At 34.5% G+C, this 6450-nt stretch overlaps 1 protein-coding gene across 1 annotated transcript in view; it reads right to left on the reverse strand.

Annotated features, from left to right (window-relative positions):
• CHL1 (cell adhesion molecule L1 like) overlaps positions 1 to 6450 on the reverse strand; it is a 131459-nt gene that overhangs the window by 116925 nt on the left and 8084 nt on the right. The window lies entirely within an intron of this gene.

Consider the following 6450-nt stretch of genomic DNA (forward strand, 5'->3'; position numbering starts at 1 on the left):
TTTTTTTTAAAAAGGGGGGTTGGTGACTGTGCCTCTCCCTAAGTCCATGACTAGATTATATATCTGAGAAATAGTGATAAAAAAATAACCATGTTAATGCTGAAGATTTATGCTTGGGTTAAGTTTGAAATAGGATACAGGATACAATGTATAGAAAGGTCTGTTGACATTTTTTCAAATTGAGACATTTCTATCTTGGAACAGTTATTATAACCTCTAGTAAAGGGACAGAATTGGAAGCGCAAATTGTTCATCAGCAGGAGCTTGACTCTGGCAAATATGTTTTGAGAAAAGCAATTTGCCAGAGGCACAGAGCTTGATTTAAATGCGTAATATTCTGCAGTAGAGTTAAAAAGAGAAGTTATATTCTGTGGCCTTTGGTCAGGTCCTGAAGCAGTCTTTCTCATTTGTAAAATTAATGATTTGGCTTAGATAAGTTGTTCTCAAAGTTTCTGGTAACAGGATCCTTTTATAACCTTAAAATCATAGGCAATCCCAAAGAGCTTTTGTCACATTGGTTACCATTATCAATACTAAAACAAACAAACTAAAAACAGTTGCCATAAAATTAAACTGTGGTCCATGGATTTTCAATGGCTAATTTTTTGGAAGTAGATCACCCAGCCTTCATTCCAAGGTACTTCTGGGTGGACTTGTGCTTCCAAACTAAGGGTTAGCAGCCAAATGTGTTAACTGTTTGCACCACTTAGCAACTCCCTATCAATGTTTATCATATCAGAAATTAAAATTGAGAAATAGTAATATATATGTATATATATATAGAGAGAAAGACTTATTAATTCATTTAAAATAAATTTCTTACATGGTAAAATAACATTATATAAACACTAAATATAATGAGAAGAATCAAAATGTTTTACATTATTGCAAATTCTTTCATTTCTGACTCAGGAGAAGATAGCTGATTTTCATATCTCCTTCTGTATTCAATCTGTTGCAATTGGTTTCTGAAGATAGTGCAGATAAGTAATTGGAAAAAGTGGGGTACTTTATTTTCCTTTCTGTTAAGCATGAATAGTCTTCTTGAGTGTAAACCAAAACTCGACAAATGATAGCTTCTTAAATATAAAATCTGAAACTATATTTATAAATGTTTCATATTCTCTTACATTAAAATATTACATCCATGGATCTTTTACTCCTGCATGATTATATCACACCCTGGTCATTTGGAAAAATGATAGTTCAACTGAATTATGAAGATCTTCCAAATACTTCCTCATTTTATTACAGAATATAAAAAAAAAAATCACTTTTGTTAAGATCATCACTGAGCTAACCAGAACTCTTAAGTGTTGGGAAGCTGTCAAGCTGACTGAAATTTTTGCACTCAAATTCAAATTCTAGACTTGAAAATATATGTTGTCAGTTGTTTTCATTGAAGTAATAGGCTCACTTGGTTCATTTTTGAGAAAATGCCTCCCATTTACCTATCTGAGTAACCATAATTTGTCTGTCAGGGCTACTTTCAAGGAAAAATGGTGTTCAGCTTGGAACTCAAATAATGATACAATCACAGAATAGAGCTCATCATTGTTGTACATAGCCAATTAATGTTGATTTCCAAGTTGATCCCACACTATATTAAAGAGAATGCGTCCATGGGTCAAGATTTAATAAAATTAGTGATATTCACTGCTTCTCTATCAAGACAATCTTTTTTTAATTTTAATTTTATTTTTTGCAATGTTTGCTCCCTTTCCCTCCCACCCCTGGTAACCAACAAAGAAAGTTTCTTTCCATACCCAAATCTTTCTTTGACTTTTTACAATAATGAACTAATCCAATATTTGTCCTTCTGTGATGAAAGTGTTGTTGTTTTTCATCATTTTGATTGTTTGGCTATGAGAGTCTATAGCAATGAAGAATACATTCAGTACTGGTATAGTTTGGTGCCAACACAATGATCTGTGCTAGGACAAGAACAGTTTTCTCATTTTTTTTTTCCTGCTATCAATGCAAACTTCAACACAGTGCAAAAGATAAAAAAAGAAAAATGACACCTTACTTTTATGAAACTGCCTGATCTCATAGAATGCTTGCATGAATGCATGTCTGGAATGAAGGAGTCCACAAGTTACAGTTTGAGCCTCAATGGCCAGCCTAGAATAATAATTATATGCCCTTCCCAATTCTGAAGTTTGATTTACTTTACTGTGGCTTAATAAATCTAAGAAGTGAGATTTACTAGCTTAGGGACCTTAGCCCAAGTTCTATCTTCATTCATTGGCTCTTTATAAACATTTTGTTTTTGTTGTTGTTGTTGTTGTGTGCTGTGGTTAATAAGGTGCAAAAAGCATCCAAATCTTCATTGATTTTTACCTGTTTCTGATTCCTACTATTTCTACACAGAGCAGGTTTTCAGCTTATTGAAAATTCATATTATTTAAATTTTATTACAGTTATAAATGGTGAGGGATGATACACAATAGCAACAGTCCCTTAGAAATCAGCTAATAAGTTGTGAACAACTTGTTTATTAGGGTATTATTCATTCCTAAATTTGCTAAGGTTATCAAGTCTCAGCAATAAGTAATTATTGAGGGAATGGAGCTAATAACCTTCAGGTGTTTATAAGAATATATATTCTACATTATAAATCTTTCCCTCTATAATTAGGCCAATTACAGTACACCAGACTCGTTGACATTCAAATTGGATACCTGTCTTAGCTGCATTTGCTAGTGAGTGCTCTAGAGAACTGAAATAAATGGATAATATTCAGCTGTTCTGAAAACATGGCATTAATATTTTATATCAATTGTTGTCTAAGGACATTATGGCAAGAAAATGCATAAGTAACTGAGACAACCAGAATAAAACTGTGTGCTATGGAATAATACAAAATTCCATATCTGTCACCACTGATAAACAAAGTGAGAAAAGATGGAAAGCAAAAGTATAATCCAAAGAATATAGTCAGGAATCAGAATTAGGCATCCCAGGGCATCTTTGTTGCTACTGAAGAAATATAAGAAATTATTAACTCATTTTCTACAAGCATCACCACGAATTTTGCTTTCACTTGGCTTTGCGTACTCAAACCAAAAGACTCCACTAAAGTTGCAGTATTTCAGCTTCTTGACCAGATTTCAACAACTAGGCTAGTCAATGGCAAAATGTTACACATATGTATAAAATAAATTGGTTGCCATTGAGTCGATTCCAACTCATGGCAACTTGATGTGAGTCAGAGTAGAACTGCACTCCGTAGGGTTTATTTTATTTTATTTTTTGTTGTTCTTGTTCTGTTTTACTTTTATTGTGGTGAAAATACATACACAACCAGACATTTGTCAATATAAAAATTTCCCTATTTGCAGCTCAGGGACACTGATGACATTTTTCATGTCTGGCCACCATTTTTGCTATGCTTTTCCAAAATATTCCATGACCATTAACATAAACTCAATGGCCCTCAGACAAAAGGTTTCCCTTTTCCCCTCCCTCCTACCCCTGGTAACTGCTAATAATCTTTGGTATATTTATTTATTTATTTATTTATTTCCACCCCCAAAACCTGTCTAGAAATTTAACCTCTCCTCACCTCCCATCCCTGGTAACTAACAAAGAAAGTTTCCTTCCTTGTATAAACTTTTGCTTGACTTTTTACAATAGCGGACAAATACAGTATTTGTCCTTCTGTGATTGACTTACTTCACTCAGCATATTGTCCTCCAAGTTCATCCACATTGTGCGGTGTTTTGCAGATTCCACATCATTCTTTAGGGTTGTATGGTATTCCATTGTGTATATGTAACACAGTTTATCTATCCATTCCTCGGTTGAGAGGCACTTAGGTTGTTTCCATCTGTTTGCTATTGTGAATAGCACTGCAATGAACATGAGTGTGCATTTATCTGTTCATGTCCTGTCTCTCACTTCTTTAGGACAGTAATGAGATTGCTGGGTCAAATGGCATTTCTATTTCCAATATTTTAAGGAATCACCATACTGATTTCTATTGTGGTTGTGTCATTTTACAGTCCCACCAGCAGTGTATGAGAGTCCCGATCTCCCAACATCTTCACCAGCATTTGCTATTTTCTCTCTGTTGAACTTTGTTATTAATGCTGGGGTAAGATGGTACCTTGTGGTTATTTTGATTTGCATCTCTCTAAAGGATGATGATCGTGTACATATCTTCATGTGTTTCTGGCTGCCTGACTATCCCCTTTAGTGACACATCCATGTCTTCTGTCCATTTTTAATTGGATTGTTAGTCTTTTTCATTAGGTGCTAGAGTTTTCTATAAATTTTAGAAATAAGTCCTCTGTCTGATATGTCATTGCCAAATATTTATCCCATTCTGTAGTTTCTTTTTTTTTACTTTTTTGGAGAAGTCTTTTGATGCACATAAGAATTTAATTTTTAGAAAGTCCCAATCATCTAGTTCATCTTCTGCTGCTTTTGCAAATGGGGTGATGCTCAATAGTTTATTTATGCCATAAATTAGGGCCCCTAAGTTTTCTCTTATTTTTTCTTTGATGAAATTTTTAGTTTCAGATTTCACATTTAAGTCTTTGATACATCTGGAGTTAACTTTTGTGTATGGTGTGAAGTATGGATCTTGTTTCATTTTTCTGCAAATGGATCTCCAGTTTTGCCAGCACCATTTATTAAACAAACATTCTCTTCCCCATTTAATGAATTTTGGCCCTTTGTCAAAGATCAGCTGACCATAGGTCAATGGATCTATTTCTGGGTTCTCAATTCTATTCCATTGGTCCATGTGTCTGCCAGGCTGTTTTGACAACTGTGGCTGTGTGGTAGGTTTCAAGATTTCCTACTTTGTTCTTCTTCAGCAGTGTTTTGTTTATCCAAGGTCTCATTCCTCTCCATATAAAATTAGTGTTTGGTTTTTCTGTCTTTAAAGAAGGTTGATGGGATCTGGTTTGGAATTGGATTGAAGGTATAGATTGCTTTAGGTAGTATTGACATTTTCACAATGTTCAATCTTCCTATCTATAAGCAGGCTATGTTTTTCCATTTATGTAGATCTCTTACAGTTTCTTAAAGCAGTGTTTTGTAGTTTTCTAGTTTTCTTTGTATAGGTTTTTTCTCTTCCTGATAAGATTTATACCCAAGTATCTTTTTGGTAGCTATTGTGAATAGTACTGGTTTCCTTATTTCCCTTTCAGAGACCTCCTTACTGGTGTAGAGGAATCCAACTTAGTTTTGTATGTTGATATTGTATCCTGCCACTATGCAAAATCTTTCAATAAGTTCCACTCATTTTCTCACTGAATCTCTTGGGTTTTCTATGTATGGGCTTATAAACCAAAACAAACTCATTACCGTCAACTTGGATCCGACTCATAGCAGCCCCTCCTTGGGTTTCCAAGGCAGTAACGTTACGGAAGTAGATTGCCCAACCTTCCTTCCCAGGAGTGTCTGGTGGGTTTGAACCCCAGCCTTCTGGTTAGCAGTCAAATGCCTTAGGCACTGCACCATCAGAGCTCCCAGTATAGGCTCATATCATCTGAAAATAAGAACAGTTTTTCTTCTTCTTTACCAATTTAGATATCTTTGATTTCCCTTCTTTGCCTTATTGTCCTGGCTAGGACTTGCAATTCAATGTTGATTAGAAGTGGAAATACAGGACATCCTTGCCTGGTTCCTGTTCGCAAGGGGAATAGTTTCACTCTTTCTCCATTGAGATTAATGTTGACTATTGGTTTTGTATACATGCCCTTTATTATGTTTAGGAATGTTCCTTCTACTTCTATTTTTCTGAGAGTTTTTATCAAGAATGGAGTTTGGATATTATCGAACGTCTTTTCTGCATCTACTGATATGATCATGTGATTTTTTTTCCTTTATCTTACTTATGTGATGGATTATGTTGATTCTTTTTCTAATGTTTAACCATGTTTGTATACCTGATATGAATCACATTTGTTCATGATGTTTTATTTATTTATTTAATATGCTGTTGGAGTTTATTGGCTAGGATTTTGCTGAGTATTTTTCACTCTATATTCATGAAGGACATTGATCTGTAGTTTTCCTTTTTACTGGGATTGTATTGAATGTATAGATTGCTTTGGGTGGTATTGACATTTTCAGTGTTCAATCTTCCTATCCACAAGCATTTCACATTCTTCCTTTTATGTAGATGTCTTATGGTTGTTGAAGTAGTGTTTTGTAGTTTTCTTTGTACAGGTCTTTTGTGTCCCTAGTGAGATTTATTCCCAAATATTTTATTTTTTTGGTAGCTATTGTAAACTTCTGTACAGATACTGCCTAGGAAACCCAAGGAGGGGTCGCTATGAGTCACAATTGACTTGATAGGAATGTGTATTGTAAATGATATTGGTTTTCTTATTTTCAGTGATGTTTTTGCTAGTGTAGAGGAATCCAACTGTGTATGCCGATCTTGTATCCCACCACTATTCTGAATCTCTCAATTAGTTCCAGTAGTTTTTT

The sequence above is a fragment of the Orycteropus afer genome, unplaced genomic scaffold, assembly GCF_000298275.1.
Source record: "Orycteropus afer afer isolate SDZICR_OR568_19922 unplaced genomic scaffold, OryAfe1.0 scaffold00180, whole genome shotgun sequence".
NCBI lineage: Eukaryota > Metazoa > Chordata > Mammalia > Tubulidentata > Orycteropodidae > Orycteropus > Orycteropus afer.